Source organism: Carettochelys insculpta, chromosome 30, assembly GCF_033958435.1.
Source record: "Carettochelys insculpta isolate YL-2023 chromosome 30, ASM3395843v1, whole genome shotgun sequence".
NCBI lineage: Eukaryota > Metazoa > Chordata > Testudines > Carettochelyidae > Carettochelys > Carettochelys insculpta.
In genome coordinates, this window is record NC_134166.1 from 8,742,452 (window position 1) to 8,763,129 (window position 20,678).

Below are 20,678 nucleotides of genomic sequence, written 5' to 3' on the forward strand. Positions count from 1 at the left end.
CAGCGCTCCCCACAGTCCCAGCTCTGCAAACTCCTGGTATGTGCTGCTGACCTCCTCACACAGACTTGGCAGCAAGGCACATTCACCTGCTTCCTCTGGTATCCCCACAATACCCAGAGTCATTTCAGGTGCCCATTGCTCCTCAGTTTTAAATCCCTTTGTGGATTATCACCAGCCTACCCCTCTCCCCCCATATAATCTATGATCCTCCCAGCTCACATAGTGATAAAAATCTACCCTCTGCTGGTGCCAGAGCCTTCTGTGTACCTCCTACCACCTAAGACAGGCCCCTCCAACTGTTTTCTTTGAGCTTCTGGCTTCTAACTTCTCCCCTATGCTGTGTAACTAACTAGCCAAGGTTAGCTGCTTCGTCCTTTTTAATGTCCAGCCTACCACCATACTGCGCTCAGATGATTTTGGTTTCCTCATCGTCCACTGCACACACTCGCTCTCACGTCACCAACTGAATCCTCCCCAGGACAGGTAACTGTGCCCTCCCCTCCCCGCCAAGACCAGCCTGGTTAGATTTCCAAGATCCCATTCTACTAACCCCACCTCATTCGTTCCAGATTAAGGTTATTTTACAGCACAGTGGACATGAAATAAACAAAGTTGGGTTGTAGGTGTCAGGTGCCAGGCAAAGGAAGCTTGGCAGCTCCATAACGAGGTACTGAAGAGGAAAGAAATGTTACTGTAAGGCTCTCCTAGAGCTTAACTGTTAATTTACCCTGGTGGAACCCACGGTGGGCCACACCCTATAGCACAACATTTTTACTTCTGCCAGCAAGGAATGTGTCCGTTCACCTTGGGAGGGGGAGCTCTGTCTAGTCGCTGCCCTTATGCCTTCCTGTCTCCGGACTAGAGCACTCAAGGACGGCTCTTTCCCCTCATCAGTGGGCCAGGTAGGAAACACCACACCTATTAATTGGGCATTTGACGCCATTTAGGGTTGTCTTCCTTTTCTGCCCAAGGCAAGAATGCAGGATTCGAAGTTGTTGCTTTGTGAAGCCCCACCAGCGTTAACACCTAACTTGGTGGCCCCTGCCTGGGACAGCTTTTCCTCCCCAGCCTAAGGAGGGAAGAGTCAGACATGCAGCTGACGAAGCGGGTCTTTGCCCACGAAAGCTCACGCGCCAAAAATCTGTTAGTGTATAAGGTGCCACAGGACTTCTCGTCGTTTGAGAGTTCTAACCAGAATTCAACACACACAAGGATGGCCAGTCTACACACGGGACACTGTGCCAGCAAAGCAAGAGTGCCATAGTTACGTTAGCAGAACCCCCCAGCACTGATGCTCCTGACAGCAATGGAAGCTTACAGCCTGCACCACCTGCCCTGAGCGGCAATAGTTAGGGCGAGAGAAGCATTTTCTGTTGACCTACGCCCAGGTTAGGTTGGCACAGCTCTGGCGCACGGTGGTGTAGCATCTTATTATTCCTGATCGCTGTAGCTATGGTGACCTCAGAGCAGACCAGGACTAAAACTCATCAAATGCTACTCCCCCAGGAGGCAAAAGCTGAACACAGTTGGCTGACCTGCCCAGAGACCAGGCAAAGGGCATGGCTAGATGGGGAAGTTATTCTGGAATAGGTTGGGGTTCCCATTTAAAGCACCAGAGCCGTTCTGGAATTAAAATGGCCACATGTAGAGATACTCTGGTCAATTTCCAGCATAGTTTCCACCCACCACAAGGAAAACAAGCCACAGCCCTAATTGCCTAGCTTAGTCAGCATAGCTGCGTACACTAGGCCCTAGGGTTCCTGCTGGCATATCTCAGCACTTCACAGCCCACAGAGCCATGCAAGCAGAAGTTTGTAGTACAGATGCAGTGTAAGGCAGTGACGCTCCAACCTCAATTGCTCTGCAGCCCATCAGCAAACAACATTACCCTTATAGAAATAATTTTCTGCTACTACAGCAGCATACACAAGTGCTAACATCAGTTCTAAAAGCAGCAGCATTGTCTGGAACCCATTCCTGGCTTTGTTTCCCAAGAGGGACACAGCCTTCGGAAGCTAGTTGCTACCACATGCACTGTGCACATGCAGCTGTCCCATCAACAATACCAGAAGAAAACAAAACAGCAGTCATATGTAGCACTTTAAAGACAAACAGCATAATTTATTAGGTGATGAGCTTCCATGGGGCAGACCCACTTCTTCAGAGCTGGAGATAGTGAACTGGCACGATTTCCAGCCAATTCACTTTCAGCACTATTTCTAGTACAGCACTATCTCCAGCTCTGAAGAAGTGGGTCTGCCCCACGGAAGCTCATCACCTAATGAATTATGTTGCTTGTCTTTAACGTGCTCCATGACTGCTGGTTTGTTAAAATACAAACTAATATGGCTACCTCTTGGTTATTATATACCAGAGGAGTTAAAACAGCCCAACCCCAGGAGTGTGGATGGACACAGTCATATAGGGGGTAAAGAGACTTTTCACTCAAGTGTAGATACCCCCTCCTAGAATTGGATGGGATCTCGAGAGGTCATTGAGTGCAGTCGCCTGCCCTCACAGCAGAACTATCACCAACTCTGACAGATTTTTTTTTAAAATCTATCCCACCCTAGAACCTTGAAAGGTCCCCTCAAGGATTGAACTCACAACCCTGGGTTTCAAATATCAGAGGGGCAGCCATGCTAGTCCATACCTTCCTAAACAATGAGAAGTCCTGGGGCATCTTACAGACTATCAGATTTTTTTGGAGCATGAGCTTTTGTGGGCAAAGACCCTCTTCATCAGACGCATGACATGCAACTGATGAAGGGGGTCTTTGCCCACGAAAGCTCATGCTCCAAAAAAATCTGATAGTCTGTAAGATACCACAGGACTTCTCATTGTTTTAACCCTGAGTTTACAAGTCTCGTCCTCTAAAAACTGAGCTACACCCACGAAGTGAAATAAGGTGTGAAGATATCAGCATCTTTATACCTGCATCCACCCTAGGGGACAGACCAACACAGCTTTCAGCAAAGAGAAGTCACACCCTTTAAGAGTTTGACCAATGCAAAAACTAGGCTGGGCCTGTGGATAGGCCTATGAACTGTTCCTGTCTATCACCCAGTACAGTGAGGCCTCGATCCAGGGACTCTGGGTGCAACACAAACACTATATGTAATAAAAGGGCTATGCAAAGCATCAATTTTTTATTTTCATCCCTTTACCAGTGGTTTGGCCCCTCACAGCAAACCCTGGGGGTTTTAAATGGTCTACCATTTCTGCATCATTCCACCAACGCAGGTCCAGGCACTGGGGAAGCCAGACTCACTCTACAGTTGAATGTGACCAGCTGTCGTAGGTGCTATCATTATTTAGAACGCAGCGATTACTCCCCAGCAACGTATTAAAACAATCGGTTGGCAGCTGAGTTAGGGCAGGTCTGTGCTAGAGAGTTTTACCGGCACAGCTGTGTCAGTTGGGAGGTGACACAGCTGTCCTGTAGAGCCACTCACAAAGGGGTAACAGTGCTTATCAACATAGCCTAGGCTTGTCCAACATTAGCATGCACACTCTTGTTCTGCTCTTGGAGGGGTTTGTGCCACATGGCCATAATTAAACCAGAAAAAGCCCTTCAAGCCTGGTCTAGGATTCATATTTTGCAGGCACTGTTATGTCAGTTAGGGGAGGGGAAAACCCCCTCCCCCCATCCTCTGGCATTTATACAGTAAACTCTTTCATATCTGGCATTCCATTATCCAGAGCTCTCAGATAACCAGCATTTTAACCATAAGTAAATTTTAGTTATGTTTTCCATAGGTACAGTATAATGAAAGTAAATACAAACACAGCACGGCTACGTCTTCACTACAGTGATCTTTCAAAAGAAGCTCTTCCAGCAGATCTCTTCCGAAGGAGCTTCTTCCGAAAGAGCGTGTCCACACACGCAGACGTGGATCAAAAGATTTTGGAAAGAGAGCATCAACACAGCCCCCGCTCTTTTGAAAGAACGGGCCAGGCACAGAAAATGAAGACTCTTCTTTCAAAAGAGGGGCCCTGCTGAGCATCTAGGCACATTTTCTTTCGAAAGGGAGCGCTCTTCCTGAAATGGGAAAGGAAGAGTGATTTCCAAAGGAGCACCACGGTCTTTCAATTTACTTTCAAAAGAACGCTTTGTGTGTACAAGAACAACAAGCCCTGTGGCACCTGACAGACTAACAGATATTTTGGAGCATAAGCTTTCATGGGCATAGACCCGCTTCATCAGATGCGGGAGTCTTGCATCTGATGAGGTGGGTCTTTGCCCACGAACACTTATGCTCCAAAATATCTTAGTCTATAAGGTGCCACAGGACTTGTTGTTGTTTTTGAAAATGCAGACTAACTCAGCTACCTCTCTGATTTGTGTGCGCAGACGCTCTACGGGCTCTTTCCAAAGAGCCTCCTTCTTTAGAAAAATCTTTCAAAAGAGCTTGCTAGTGTAGATGCAGCCCATAAGTTTACAGACTACAATACACTCATCTCTCGCTATATGAGCGCAATTGGTTCCCAACTTTCTGCTCATAGGCGAACACTCATAAGGAGGACACTAAATTCTATTAAAATACATGTAAAAATCTCTAATTCATTCCAAGTGCTCGTAATTTGGTGAAGGAGTGGCAGCATGTGGCTCTGCTTTTGAAAGGTAAGTAAACTTTGGGTTTGTGGGGGGAGAGGGTGTTGGAGAGGGTTAAAGGCTGGGGGCGGTTTGGGGCCATGAGCAGGAGGAAGGGTTAAAACCTGGTGGCAGGTTGGGTCTGTGGGGCAGGCGGCAGGGTTAAGGCTGCGGCAGGTTGGGTCCACGGGGAGGGCGGGATGATAAGGCTACCGCGGGTTGGGTCCATGGGGCGGGGTGTTCAGGCTGCGGGGGGTTGGGTCTGTGGGGTGGGGGTAAGGCTTGTACTAGCCAGGGGGGAGGGGGAGTTCACTCATCTTGTGTCCCTTGTTTTAGCATGTACTCATCAGTATAAGTACTCATTTAACGAGGGATGAGTGTACTACTCTTGTTGGTAAATAATCTATTCTGTATACATTTTTGTTTGTTTCTTATGCGTTGCTACTGTACAGGAGGTCCTCATAAGTCCAGGTTATGTTCCTAAATAATGCAACTTATAGTGAAACGACTTATAAAGGGGAATTAATCTCCATAAGGAATAATGTAATTACCTTGAGATACATTCCCAAAACATGCAGTTCACACACATGCAGTACACATAACGTACTTATAACCCACAAAAAACAATAAATAAAAATGGAATAGAAATAAATATAATAAATAAATAAATAGCAATAATAAATAAACCGAATATAAATAAATAAATAGGAAAAGATAAGCCAGCTCACCACCAGTCCCCACAGTTCTCAGCTCCCTGCCTGTCCCAGCCAGCTCCCCCAGGTACCTACCAGCTCCCTCATACTCCTCCTGGCTCCCCCCAGCTCCCCATCTGTCCCCCATGACATCACAGCTCACTTTCAGGGCCCCTGCACTACAGTGCCTGCTGCCTGGCCACCACAAAGCTCCACTACGTTCCTGGCTTTTGGTCCCTTGGCCCCTAAACGACGTTAAGTGCAGATCAGTGCGACTCATCTGCGTTCCTGAATTAATTACTGACATATATACAAAGCAACTTATAACAAAGACACCCCCCCCCATGCCTCTCTAGCATCCAGAATATTTGAATATCCGTCTACCTCCTGGTCTTGGGGCTGCCAGATAGGAAAGGAGAGTCACATAGAGGTCACCGTGTTAGTGTGTATCTTCATAAAAAAAACAGCAGTTCTGGAGCACTTTAAAGACTAACAAAATGATTAAGCAGGTGATGAGCTTTAAGTAGGTGATGACAGACCCACTTCTTAGAATTTCCAGATCTGCCCCACAAAAGCTCATCAGCTAATAAATCATTTTGTTAGTCTTTAAGGTGCTACAAGATATGAGCCTTCTGTATCAGTAAAAGTCCTACAGCTCTTTTGCCAGCTAAAGCTGTCCTGACATTAGGTGGGCGGGCTAGCACACCACGCTGACGTAGACAAGGCCCCAATATCAGCTAGGCTCGTTCAAATGGCTTTGAGACTGGGAATGGGATACAGAGCTTTTCCCTGCTGATTTGGTTTGTATCTCTTTCTAGACCTATGTCTGCAGAGCCCAGAAGCCATTATCTTATGGCTGTTCAGTAGCTGCCTGGAATGAATACAGCCAAATCTCAGTCCCTCTCTGAACAAGGATCCACATCACAAGCCCTTCAGGTGCTAACTGGCCCCCTGGTCGGCAGAAACGTCCAAGAGGAATTAAACTCCTCCTCGCATGGGGTGCCCCTCCAGCTCAGGCATAGGTAGGCTGGCAGAGGATAAACAGAGGCTCTCCATCTGCAAAGCTGGCAATGATGCAACACCTCTGGCCATAAACTCTCATCCACACTCAGGATTTCAAGGCAGAGCTAATGGCCAAGGCTAAATTACCAAACCTTCCAGAGCCACGAGTGTGTTTTTGGAAGAGGGAGCCATGGGGTTCCTTCATTTCTACAATGGTGCTGCTGTCCTTCCAGGTACTTTCATTTAATTTCTGTATACACACTGTTCTCTGCAGCTTATCAGCCTCTCTGGCCAGGAAATGGAGAGCTGTAGCATTTAGCTTTGCACCTCATCCAAGGAGCCCAGGAATTCTTTACCCACATGGAAACAGATGCAGTGAGAGGAAGGAGTGACTTTCATAAGGTCACACAGAGTCAGTGCAAAGGCTAGGAACAGAACCCAGGAGTCCATGTATCACAGGTCCCTTCACTTACAGCTTTTAACACTGCTCAGGGCCAAACAGGGAGATTCCATCCTATTCCATTAACTGACAATACAAGTGCCTCAACACAGGCCTTTCCTAACAGCCTCACCCATCAGAAAGAGCCAGTGAAACCCACTTATGATGAGCTCAGATAAAGCAGAACCTCAGTATTGTCGCTAAAGCCTGGCCACTTCCCCCTCTATGCTTCGTTATTCCCATTGCACAGATGGGAAAACAAACACTTGAATCTCAGCAACCTTAGGAAACAGGGTATGCCGGGTTAAAGAATTTTCCAGGCCAGGGTAGGTGCTGTGGGGTCTGGCCATGAGAGGGATGGGGGTGGGGCACATATCTGGCACCCTGCTTCTGGGGACACACTCAGCTCCCCTCCCCTCCTCCCGCCACTGCTCCCAGGCATCTCTCCCTGACACGAGGGGAACGGCAGGGAAAAGCTTCCTGATAGGCTTACTGCCAATCCCGAGCTGGGAGGGGTGGGGCAGCAACAGCGTGCAGAACCGCTTTCTCTTCCCCCTGCCAGGGTCCATGCTATGGGTGTTCCTGGATCAGGCACACCAGGAGTTTGGAGGTTCAAGTGCACCCCTGAGCTTCCTGGAGGAAAAGCAACTTCCACAAAGTGACCCAAAAGACTCCTCTGCAGTGAGCACAGCAAGAAGGTACTGTCAAGGTAAACCCCACACTTCAATGGTGGGCTGGTGATTAGGGCATGAGGTTAGCACAAGGCAGACCCGGACTCAAGTTCCTGCTCTGGCACTGACTCCCCTGGGATAGAACACCACCCCTCCCAGGGTTTTAGCCTTCTTCCCGCTGGCTACTGTCCATACACAAATATCTGTTGGCCTGGGTTTGAGAAGCTCTAAGACCAGGCTAACTGACACAGTGAGGGTGAATTAGGGCCTGGCCTTTCCTAATTCAGACCCACTCACTTTGCAACAAAGATGCAAGCCAAGAAGTGACAATCCTCCAACCTCCTTTCCACCCCCACCTGCTGGACTGACAGGTTCTTCTATGCTTGGCCCAGCTGGCCAGGAGGAACCCTGAGCAGCTGAGCGCAGAAACTCATGGGCCATGTCCCCAACAAAACAAAGCAGCAGGAATGCAGCACTTTAAAGACTAACAATGATTTATTTGGTGATGAGCTTTCATGGGACAGACCCACTGTCCCCAGACACGTATGGGCAAGTGCTGACACAGTAACGTGGGTGGAGCTGTGCACTGAAGACATTCCCACCCAGGTCTGATTACCTGGGTTAACTGTGCAGTGGGAATAACAGTGCTGCCTCACCTTACAGGCACTTGCATGGATATATACATTAAACAGCAATCCCCGAGCTGCGGGGCACAGCCCCTAACACTGGGGAACACTGGGAGCACGCACAGTGGGGCCCAAGCCAGCCTCCACAGGGGCTAGGTGAGGAACTTCCCGCTTCCAGCCACACTCTGCCACCAACGCTGTTCACCTGCCAGGCCTGCTCCCCCACCATGCATTGTCCAAGCTCTGCTGCTGAGGAAGATTTGGCTGTCCAGTAATGGAGGGGCTGCGTGTGGACAATCTGTTAATGGTAAGGGCCGGGAGGAGTGACTGAGTAAGTCTGTGCTCCACTTTAACAAAGATTATGCGACCCTCGAATGCCACTGTGATAGGGACCAGAAAAGGCCCTAAATTAAACACGCATCTGCCTGAAGATTTTGTACCTACTATTTTCTTTTTTTCAAAGAAGCCAGACTTAAGATCCCAGTGGTTTCCTTTTGGTCATTCAACAGCACTTGCTTGTGCCTTCTCCCCATGTGTTCATAAGCATTTTGATCACACAGGGTTAACAGAAAAACTGGGCACAGTTTCCCCTTTTGCTCATGGAGGTGCTGCTGTGTGAGAAGGGGGAGAGAGCAGTATTTAAAAACAAATAAATAGGGAAGTGTATTGTAACAGTGCTAACTGACAGCCGGACAGAGAGGCAGATAGCTCACCAGAAGCTATTTTAGTTTATTTTTATTTGATTTCACAACAGGCACAACACTTAAAAAAAAATCACTCCCCAACTTCTGAAACCAAAGCTAGGAGTAAAACAAGGAGTCTAGTGGCACCTTAAAAAACTGACAATTTTATTATGGGCATAAGCTTTTGTGAGCTGTAAATCATTCTCTCCATGCGTCTGATGAAGTGAGTTGCAACTCACAAAAGCTCCTCTACTACATATTTGAGTTTCTGTCTGTGCATCTGTGCCTGTTCAGGAACTCTTCCTAAAGGGTAAGAGCTAGAGCCACCAAATTCAGTATGCTGCTTCCTCTTATCCTAACTTAAAACAAGGTTGGGGTTTGGTTGTGCCAGGAAAATGGGATGTGCCTGGAATGGGACTGCATCTCATAAAACCATAAAGGAGAAACAACCAAGAAGTGAAAGGGACTGGCTGTAGCCCAGCACCAAACATCCCACTCCCATACACCCATTAGGGAGCTTGTTGGCGGGGGGTGGGGTGGTGAAGCTGCCCCTCCCGAATTCACACAGGAACATTGTTGGCTGGTCCCCCAGGGGCAAGTGCACAGTTTGCTGCACTCACTGTGACTGGGGAGCTCAGGGGACAGACAAACAGACCTGCCCCAGCAGAGGGTCATGCACCCCTTCCCAGGCTATGCCCACTGGCCCTGCAGCAGCCATGGAAAAGTGCTTCTCACTTGCTCTCAAGCCATTGTGGAGAGAGAGGGTTGGGGTAGTCCTCTTTCCCCATCACAGCCATATACTGAAACCCTGATCTCCATCCTCACCATTAATTTTCCCCAAACCAAGCTACCATAATAAAATTCTAAGTCATTGGGGTGCCAGCAGACTCCTTGCTGTTTTTGCTGAAATAGGCTCACACAGCTACCTCTAAAACCTGTCAAAGCTATGAGTAGAACCTAGAGGTCTTGACACGTCGTCCCATTAACAGTCAATACTTTTTTTATGTATCCACTCCCACCCCAAGAAACTACTACTGATGTAGGGATACTGAGAATTCCAGAATGAAAAACTTCATTATAGTAGAAAATGCTTAGAAGTGTTATACAAAGCTTGGGTAAGTTCCATTCTCCCCTTGGAGCAAGCAGGGTATCCCAGGAACAAAGCAAGAAGCAATAAATTGAAAGGAGAACCTCATTTACAGTCCCACACTCCATCTACTAGCAGATCACAGCTGCGCTTGCATGGGAGAAGATGTAAAACCCGAGTGGAGCTTGTTAGTGATTAAATTCCCATAGGTTTAACAGAATTAAGTCTCTACCATCTGTTAATTTCTGGAGATAAACAAACAAACAAGCGGTGGCTCAGATCCAGGGCTGCTTAGAATTTGGCCAGCCTGGCAAATGAAGTTTTTAAACATTGGCAGGCTTTTGCTGAAGTTCTTCTTAACACAAACTAGTCTCAACATCAACAGGGGGGAGAAAAACGATTCGCTTAAAACCCGAAACTCTGAGTAATGGCCATAATTTGCAGCCTATAGCTTGTGCTTGGGGCTGTCTATACATACAGGCTTCCACCAGCATAGCTCTGTCAGTCAGGAGCATGAAGAGTGAGATCCCTGACTGACAAAACTAGGCTGGAAGCCCTGCGTTAGTGGAGGCACAGGGTATGTTTATACTCATTGGGCGTTCACCATGCCATGATCGATCTTCCGGAGATCGATTTTACTGCATGTGAAGACGTGGCAAAATTGATCTCTCTGGGCTTGGCCATCTACCATGGTACTCCACACTACTGCGTCGAGTAAGGGATGTCAGCGCAAGCCTGAATAGCCCTGATCTATACGACGGCAGAAAGTCAGTTCTGGTACGTCGGGTCTAGCAATGCTAATGGCGTAGCTAGAACTGCATATCTGGGATCGAATTTGTTCCCTCGTGTACATCTAGCCATAGCTAGAGCAGAGACCCTGCAGTTTTGCCAGGGTAGCACATTTCACTCTGGGAGCTGGAATAAACATTATAAGGGCTGTTTTGCTGGCAAAAACTTCAAACAAAGTATCATTCTGCTGGCTTACTACACTGTACCTACCTTAGCAAAGTACACCTGGCATAGTGCTCTTAGCTGTCGGAGTGGTTAATTACCGGACTAAATTGCCTAAGGTGGTTGTAGAATCTTCTTCATTGGAGATATTTAAGAACAGGTTGGATATCTATCTAACAGGGATGATACAGGTGGTGCTTGGTCTTGGACTGGACTTGATAACCTCTTGAAGTCCCTTCCAGTTCTAGTGTTCTATAATTCTACAAAAGAGGCCTACACAGTGTCTTACTTTGAGCTACAAAGCCACACACACAGAGACACGGGCAAAAAGGCCTGGAATCTAGAACCGACTTACCCCGCTGTCACAATGCCAGGACTTGTCTACACTAGGAAGGTGCCCTGATTTCACACTCCTGTACAGTCACATCAGTGCTAACCCCTGGTGTAGAGAGAAGAGCAGCTACAAGCTACAATTTGCATTTGTGTCCTTTCGGCCAGCTGTCAAGTTGTACAGATGCAGGTCACAGTTCAGTTTCATGTTGCTACACACGAAGCAGGCACAGAGGCAATTCTGCAATACAGCTAGGGCCTGATTTTCCTGGCACAAAAAGGAGGCAGTGTTAACAACTGAACCTCTGTGTACTTCCTTAGTCCCAGTCCAATGCTTGAGCCACAGGGCAACAGACACTTCCTAGATCTTGACCTCTGCAAACCTCCAGTGTATTTATAACATATCCTCACCAAGTCACCTTGGTGCCCAATAAAAACGCAGATTGATGTTCTGAGATACCAAGAAAACATCACTGTTTTCTTTATGCCAACGGAGTTCCATGCTATTTCCATCACACTATGTTTTACAGTGTAAGTCTCAAACTCGGCCAGGATCTCTCTTTTTGTTCCATCTCTGGAAAGAGAAGATTTCACACATCTACTGTAATCTCCAAGGGGAAAAGGAAGGAGAGACAGTAAATTCTTTCATATCTGGCAGCCCTGGGACTGGGAGGTTACCAGATATTTAAATATTCTGGATAACAGAGAGCTATACCTAGCATTAAAGAAAAACAAGATTAGATATTAAGAAACAAAATACTCTGCTTACATTTTTGTTTATTTACCAACAGTAGTACTGTACACTGCAATTTATACTATATTCACTTTATTTGTATTTACTTCCACTATACTGTACATATGGAAAATGTAAGTAAAAGTTACTTACAGTTAAAATGCCGGATATTTGAGAGTTCCAGATAAAAGAACGTCAGCTATGAAAGAGTTTACTGTATGTAGTCTAGACAGAGAGACACAGGGAATAATTGAACACAGCTTCTATTGCAGATTGAACCTCTCTAATCTGGCACCCTCCGGCAAATCTTCCTGTCAGGGTCCCACAGGGGAGGTCAATATCGTCTAGCACATTACAAATGCTTTTGCGGCTTACTAGGCTGTTAGAAGACATTGGGGTAAATTATGACTAAATAAGAGCACACATTTTTGAGAGCCAGGATTGGTAGCTGTAAACAAACTTTATGAGACTGTGGGAAACTTGGCCACAACTACAATAAATGATAGTACAGCTAACTAAAATTAGGTCAGATTATGGCTGTTTCTGGGCGAGAGAGTTCCAGATTACAGAGATTCAACCTGTAGTACATTAATTAATACATTACAGTAGTCAGAAGCATATCTAGGTGCTTTCTGGTAAAAATACAATCCTGCAAAATGTATTGCAGGAACGAACTCATATTAGCAAAAGCATGGATTAAAATAGATGATCTAGAACAACTTTAGAAATCAGAGATGGAAGAGATGAAAGAAACTGTATAAGGCCCCCAGTCCTTGCAAAATGCTGAGCAAACGAAGGAAGAGGTGCACCACACATGATTAAGTCCCTAAAAGGAACAAAAATATCACATCAATGTCAGAAAAACCTGCTGTTTGGGTGATTTTCTGAAATGCTTTCACCATTGCTAACAAAGGGCCTGATGCTACACCCGGCTGCAGGCAGACACCTGCATCTTTGCAGAGCCTTTAGGTTTTGCTTGGACTCCATGAAAAAGTAAGGGCCCTCCTACACAGCTGAGACAGCAGAATTAAGGCCAAAGCCTAGGTATAGCTCACTGTCCTCTACACCAGAATTAGAAGACAGTGGTAAAAACCATCGCACATCCAATCTCTGCTAGCAACGGTGGGAGAGTTAGCTTTGAAGGAACCACACTGTGTTACAGCATAGATAGGCTATTTTCACATACAAAGAGAATATACAGGGCCAGCAATTTCCAACAAAACACGCCAAATCCTCAGACGTTGATTAGATCGTATACAAGCTCAACATGAGCAGAAAGCAAATCTTACTTCCACCCCATAGCTCGCTACAGAGAGAATTAACCCTGTTTAAAAACCTGATCTCCTTCCCAGAAGCAATTTTATTTTACAGAGCCACAATATTGCCCTGCAGAATGATTCCCACACAGTAGCGGAGAGCAAGGAAGAAGCTTTATGGGGGAGATGCCCTGGAGTTCTTAACCAGAGCTGAAGCAAAACACCAAACACCCATGGCCTATAACAATCCTTCCTACACACAAACTAAAGCCAAGAGGCCTCAAAAGGAAGTGACCAAAGCCCAGGATAGACTGTAACAGTTACATTTTAATACATTACTTCCTTGCAAAATCCAGCCTCTCCCCACAAGGCTCCTCCAAGCCATGCATTACACACAGTTTAGGGAACCAAAGGGGATCGGAGCAGGACCACCCAACCCCACCTCTTATTTCTACTTCAGAAGTTTGAGGGTTTGCGAAGTGAGACACCCACCAGAACTCTGGGGGTGGCTTTAGGGAGCAGGGGACAGCCCCCGAATGCCTGAACACTCCTCTTTACCAACACTGAGCTTGTGGCGAGAGAACATCCCCAATCCAGACTCCTGTCCCCATTAATTGGGAGCTCACGCAGGCATCATCCATTTAACATCAAATACCCCCTTACTCAAGTAATACTCACCAGGCCCTGGAGAGCTGAGGGAGACCCCAGGAACTGGGGAGCTCCACAAAATCCCCATTAGTCATTTCCCCATTGAGGGGTGCAGAGACCCACCTTATTCACATCCCACTCCCCAGGAATTGGGAGAAGCCCATACAACCCTCTTCTTCTTCTCCTCCATGCTTGAGAGGTACTACACACCCCACCTTATTTTCATCCTCCTCCTCGGGAAACCAGGGGGAACCAGACCCTCCAATTCACACACTACATCTGGGGTCCCTAGCGAGACCCCCTTGTATTTTCCCCCATTACGAGGGCTCCCTTATTCACACCTGATCTCTGGGAATTAGGAAAGTCCCAGTGAGATTCTTTAACTTCCCTTCCCCATTGGAGGAGGGATGCTGACACCCCTCCCCACACACTGCAGGGAGTCAGGGAGCCTCCCCAGGATCTAGGGACCCTGTAAGATTCCCCCTTATTCAGCACTTGTATTCTGCGGGGTCCCCTGGAATTGCAGCAAGTGGCGCCTGCGCGGGGAGAGAGGAGGACAGGGCAGGGGGGCAGGTTCCTGCTCCGGGGAGGGGTCCCCGGGGCGAGGGGCAGGTACCTGCTCCGATGGGTCTCCCTAGGGTGGGGTCGGTGGTCAAGTACCTGCTGTGGGGGGGGGGCAGGGTTGGGGGCAAATACCTGCTGGGGGTGTCCCTAGGGCGGGGGGCACGTACCTGCTGGGCGGGTCGCCAGGGTGGGGGGCGGGGGACCGTGCAGGGGGGAGGTACCTGCTGGGCGGGTCTCCCCAGGGTGGGGGCGGGAGGCAGCGCAGGGGGCTGGTACCTGCTGGCCGCTGGCCTGAGGCTGAGGCTCCTCCCGGCCGGGCGAGCGCTGTGCGGGGAGGGTCCCGGCCCCAGCTCTAGTGGAAGGGGACCGCTCCGATACCAGCCCCAAGGCCCCTCTTCGGCCACAGCTGCTCCTGAGCCACTTCCTGCTTCACCCTCCTCCTCCCCCGCCCCCTACCGCTGGGGCGCGCCCCCCCCCTCACATAGACTTCATTGGCTGGCGGGGGTGGCACTCAGAGAAGAAGCCCGCCCTCCTCTCTCTTCATCGGCTGCTTTGGGTGTCACTCAGGAACTTTCCCGTCTTGCCTCATATCCCATTGGGTGGAGAACAAGCAACTACAGGGACGAACCCTCCTACCCTCCTCTGTTATCATTAGTGGCTGCTTGTGCCAGTCAAAGGATTACTCGCCTACAGCATTCCCCATTGGTCTGCGGTTCACAGGCAACTTGCCACGGTCTCGTTCTCCATTAACCGTGAAACCTGTCAGTTAGCGGTGCTCCCCTTGCGCTCATGTTCATTGGCTAATTGGTTGTCATTCAAGTTGGATCCTCGCAACTATTGGCCAAACAACCTGACAATCAAGAGGACCCTCCACCTGCCATCCAATTAAAGAGGGAGCCTCATAGTCTATGGAATCACCCGCCTACTCCCTATGCGGATTGGTCAACGACAATGCCCGAGGGCGTCCCCGTTACCTGGGGCGGGTATCATGCCTCCCACCTCACGTAGCTCTGGAACGCCCTTCTTCCACGTCCAAGCCCACTGGCTGCAGCTTAGTACGCGCTCTCTCTCTCTGACCTTCCAATTGGTTTGGGAGCCTGTCACTCAAAATTTTCTATCCTTCAATTGGTCAAAAAGTCTGTCACTCAGGCTCCTTTTTCCCTTTTGGATGGGTAAGCATGCCCCTGGAGAATAATCCCTCACATTTGATTGGCTGTCCTGGCCATAGCCCGCCTTAGCTCATGCCCTCTTCCTCATTGGCTACATTGGCCCAATCAAATTCTTTTGTAGCCCGCCACTGCTTGTTTATAAGGCTCTAGGGGCGGCTGGTTGGTTCCTCTGTTCATCACATAGAATCATAGACTCCTGGGGCTGGAAGGGACCTTTGGAAGTCATTGGGCCGTGGGCGGGTCCTAGAGCAAACGCCCGTTGCACGTGTGCACAGGCTGTGCACGCTTATTAAGTTGCACACAGGCCCGTGATCATGGGCCCAGCCACACTCACACGTGTGCGTTGGCCGGCTATTGTTTGGGCCTCCCCCTACTCAACACCGCCGGTGCATGTGCCGGACTCCGCCATGCCCTGTGCCACGCTCCTCCCTTTCTGAGTTCCGCTCATCGTGGATTGCTGTGCCACGAAACGCCCTCTGCCACGTCCCTCTCAAAATCGGCCCAGTGTAAATCTCTGAAAAGGAAGACTGAAGATGAGCACCATGTTTTCCAGGAGAAATGGGAGCTGTGTTAGTTTTGCTGCCAACTGATACATATATATATATATATATATATATATATATATATATATATATATATATATATATATATATATATATATATATATATATATATATATATATATATAGGTAGTCCGTCATGTCTAGGTAGTCCGTCATGTCCGACGATGACGTCTTGAGCTTGCACGGGCTTATTGGCTGTGGACTTGCATGTGGCTGAGGAGTTCAAGCTTTGAACGGTGTGGGCGTTCACAGTGGGGGCAAGGGAGGTGTCCTGTCTCTGTTCATGTAGCTGCTGCTGTTGCTTTCTTCCTGTCACGAGCATCAATGAGGCGTACGTGTTGCTGCTCTTCAAAGTTGTCTTAGATGTGTCGTACAAGCGCACGGCAGCCTGTTCGGTTTTTTGCATGCTGCCCTAGCTGAGCTGCTTTTAAAGCAGCATGAGCAACGTTGGCCTTCACACAGTCTTTATACCTCTTGTGAGGCCTACCTTGATTCCTTTTGCCCTGGGAGAGTTCACTGTAGAGGAGTTGCTTAGGGATTCTTGACTCCCCCATTCGTATGACGTGCCCTGTCCAGCGAAGCTGGGCTCTCAGAATCATGGCTTCAGTGCTTGTGGTTCCTGTTCTGTCCAGGACTTCCAGGTTCATAACTCTGTCCTGCCATCAAACGTGCAGTGTTGATCTCAGGCTACGTGTGTGGAAGTGCTCCAGCAGTTTTATATGTTTTCTGTACAAGGTCCAGGTTTCACAGCCATACAGGAGACTGGTCAGGACTACAGCCTTGTACACTTTCAGTTTAGTGGACTGTCGGATATTGTGTGTTGTTGAATTAGCTGCCAACTGAAAGGCAAGATTATCTGCTTAATATGCAGCCAAATGATCAATGTTCCAAAGAAGTACAACATCAAGCGGCATTATGAAACCCACCAAGAAAAGTACGATGAATTAGAAGGGCACTTACGGCAAGGGAAGCTACTAGAATTAAAGACCATGGGAAATAGACGGCCCAGTCTGGTTGCAAAAAATAACAAAGACAGTACAGCTGCAGTGAAAGCTAGTTATTTTTTGTCAGAATTAATAGCATGGATGTCAAAACCATTCACGGAAGGTGAATTTATAAAAGAGTGCATGGTGAAAATGGCTGAAGTTGTATGTCCTGGAAACGTGGAAGTATTCAAAGATATATCTTTGTCACCAAACACAGTTGCAAAGAGGGTAAATGACATAGCAAGCGATTTAAGTGAGCAATTAAAAGAGAAATCATCAACTTTTGAAGCGTTTTCAGTTGCTCTCGCCGAAAGTACAGATTTGGCGGTGTTGCGCACCTGCCTGTCTTCTTGTGTGCTTGTGACAATGATTTCAATTTAACTGAAGAGCTTCTTGAACTCGTACCTATGCATGACACTATAGCTAGCAAAGACATTTTCAATTGTATGATTGTACTTTTGGAGAAATATAATTTAAGTCTGTCAAATTTGGTTTCCATAATGCCCATTGGCACTCCTTTGATGACCGACCAGGAAAAGAAGCAGGTTTGTGGCTAGATTACAAGAACAGCTAGCACCAAGTAACCTAAAATTTAACCATGTCCACTGCATAATTAATCAGGAAGCGCTGTGCTTAAAGATTATAAACATGAAGCATGTGCTCAAAGTTGTGAAAAAAATTAAAAACTTTATCCATTCATGTGGATGGAACCAATGTCCGTTTTCATCATTAAGTGAGTTTGGCATTGAGTATGAAGTTTTGCCATACTATAGTGAGGTCCGCTGGCTTTCTTGTAGAGTTTTGGAAACTACGAGAGGAAATCATTATTTTACTTGAAAGGATGGGACACAATCCATAGCGGTAAGTGGGTACAAGATTTATCATTTTTAGTTGACATTACCAAACATCTGAGTGACCTGAATTTAAAACTTCAAGGGAAGTGCCAGATAGTGACTACTATGGCTGACAGTATTAAAGCTTTTATCACCAAACTTTGTCTTTGGGAAATACAGTTAAAAAAAGAAGATTTAACTCATTTTATTATGTGCTGAGACCATAAAAGCAAACACCCTAATTCGCATGTTGCAAATTATGCATCAAATATTGTACTGCTGCGGCGTGAATTCGAGGAGAGATTCCAGGATTTCAAATTATGCAAAGATAAATTCTTCTAGTTTACAGCACCATTTTCTCATGATTTTCAAAAGGCTGGAGGAAATATGCAACTAGAACTTAATGAAATTCCGTGTGACTCTTTCTTAAACAAATATAATGAAGTTGGCATTCTTGATTTTTACAGATATGTGCCCACGAAGTATGTTGAAGTTCGTAAATTTGCATCAAAAATATTGTCAATGTTTGGTAGCACATATCTATGCAAACAGCTGTTTTCACACGTAAAAGCCAACAAAATACCCAAAAGGTCAAGGTTAAGTGACAAACATTTATCAGCGGTAATTAGAGTGTTATCAGCTCAGAACAGCAAACCAAATATTGAAAAACTGGTATCACAAAAGCAGTGTCAGCTTTTTAGAAAGAATACTGGGCCTGAAATGGTGCAGGCTGAACTTTTAACACTATTATATTTTATTCTTATGCTACTGTTGTATTGTTTCTCAATGCTGAGTAATAAAAAAGTGATTTAATATTTTGTTTTTATTAATTTATTCCCAAATTAAATCACAATGTATTATACTAATTTTATATCAATAAATGTGTCAGTTTTTTGCAATTGCACAAATAAGGATGTTTATGCAAAATCTCAACCTTAAGAAGCATCTCAAATTTTCACAGAAGCCTGTTCTATTTGATTAATGACTGTCTATACTTGTTTTTATTTTGACAAAACAAGTCATATCATATAAAAGTAATTTAAAAATACCTTAAATTTATATTCCAATTAAAAATTATTATATATGAGCAAATAACAATTTGACACATCAAATTTTATGCACTAATAAATAAAATTATAAATTGATAAAATTAATATTTAATATTGAATGCTCAATTAGAATAATTGTATTGTATTCAAACAAGACCTGAACATATAAAATATACCTAAAACATAATCTATAATAATAAATAATTACAACTATCCGAAAGACATATTTTGTTTGGTGACCCTGGAAGCCATCAGTTCTCATTTGTGCAGCCTTCAGCAGGCTTTCAGCTTGACATGTCTGGGTTACAGCCTCTACCATATGCATTTTGCACCTTTTGGCATTGCTGATTGGCTGTGTCGTACGTCTCTTAGCATAATGCTCCCGCACCATCCTTTTGAACTACATCCGCTTTGATTGTAAACAGTTCTCCAGTGATGCAATTGGCTACTGTGCTCCAAGGGTGGGCCAGGGAGTGTGTGAGCCAGGAATCCTGGGAGCTGGGGTGCAAATGATTCTGGGAACAGGAGAGCAGAGGCTGCTGGGAGCTTTGTAGTTATAAAGGGCTGTGGTGCCAAACCCCCTTCCAGTGGCCACTTCCTGTCTTAAACTTGCCCGGCCCTGCAGACAGGAAGTGATCACAGCAGAGGCACCAATGGAGCACTCAGCCGGCTGGGGGGTGATCACATCAGTGCTATGTTGACCTCAGATGTTGCTCTTTGCTCCCCACCAGGGTTCTGTCTACTGTTTTCCATCCATGTGCAGAGTGAATTTTGAAAAAAACACCCAGGGCAGCAAACGACAGCACTGTAAAGCAACAGAGGTGGCCGTGTTAGTCTGTATGCCACCAAAACAAAACAGCAGAAATGTAGCACTTCAAAGGCTAACAGAATTGTTTATTTGGTGATGAGCTTTCATGGGACAGACCCAGTTCACCAGACGAAGTGGGTCTGGCCCATGAAAGCTTATCACCAAATGACTCATTCTGTTAGTCTTTAAAATGCTACCTTTCTGCAGCACTGTAAAGCGTTCGTGTGAACCAGGCTACACCAGAGGGAGCTGCACGCCCAGCACCGATGGCTAAACCCCTCATGGAGGTGGTTTCACCAGGCTGGGCTTTAACTCCTTGGCTACGTCTACATGTGAAGCCTACATCGAAATAGCTTATTTCGATGTAGCAACATCGAAATAGGCTATTTCAATGAATAACGTCTACACGTCCTCCAGGGTTGGCAATGTCGATGTTCAACTTCGACGTTGCGCGGCACCACATCGAAATAGGCGCTGCGAGGGAATGTCTACACGCCAAAGTAGCACACATCAAAATAAGGGTGCCAGGCACAGCTGCAGACAGGGTCACAGGGCGGACTCAACAGCAAGCCGCTCCCTTAAAGGGCCCCTCCCAGACACAGTTGCACTATACAACACAAGATCCACAGAGCCTACAACTGGTTGCAGACCCTGTGCCTGCAGCATGGATCCCCAGCTGCCGCAGCAGCAGCCAGAAGCCCTGGGCTAAGGGCTGCTGCCCACGGTGACCATAGAGCCCCGCAGGGGCTGGAGAGAGAGCATCTCTCAACCCCCCAGCTGATGGCCGCCATGGAGGACCCGGCAATTTCGACGTTGCGGGACGCGGATCGTCTACACGGTCCCTACTTCGACGTTGAACGTCGAAGTAGGGCGCTATTCCGATCCCCTCATGAGGTTAGCGACTTCGACGTCTCGCCGCCTAACGTCGAAGTTAACTTCGAAATAGCGCCCGACGCGTGTAGCCGCGATGGGCGCTATTTCGAAGTTAGTGCTG

The 20,678-nt window shown here is 46.9% G+C and overlaps 1 protein-coding gene across 3 annotated transcripts in view; it reads right to left on the reverse strand.

Annotated features, from left to right (window-relative positions):
• ZNF687 (zinc finger protein 687) overlaps nt 1-14,697 on the reverse strand; it is a 62,359-nt gene extending 47,662 nt beyond the window's left edge. For 2 of the 3 annotated variants that reach the window (XM_074980977.1, XM_074980976.1), the window contains exon 1: nt 14,553-14,697. The gene's annotated coding sequence lies outside the window, so the exon portion shown is untranslated. Of the gene's footprint in view, nt 1-14,497 lie in introns of all 3 variants that reach the window. The other variant, XM_074980978.1, reaches the window with a different exon arrangement.
• Nucleotides 14,698-20,678: the final 5,981 nt, after the last annotated feature.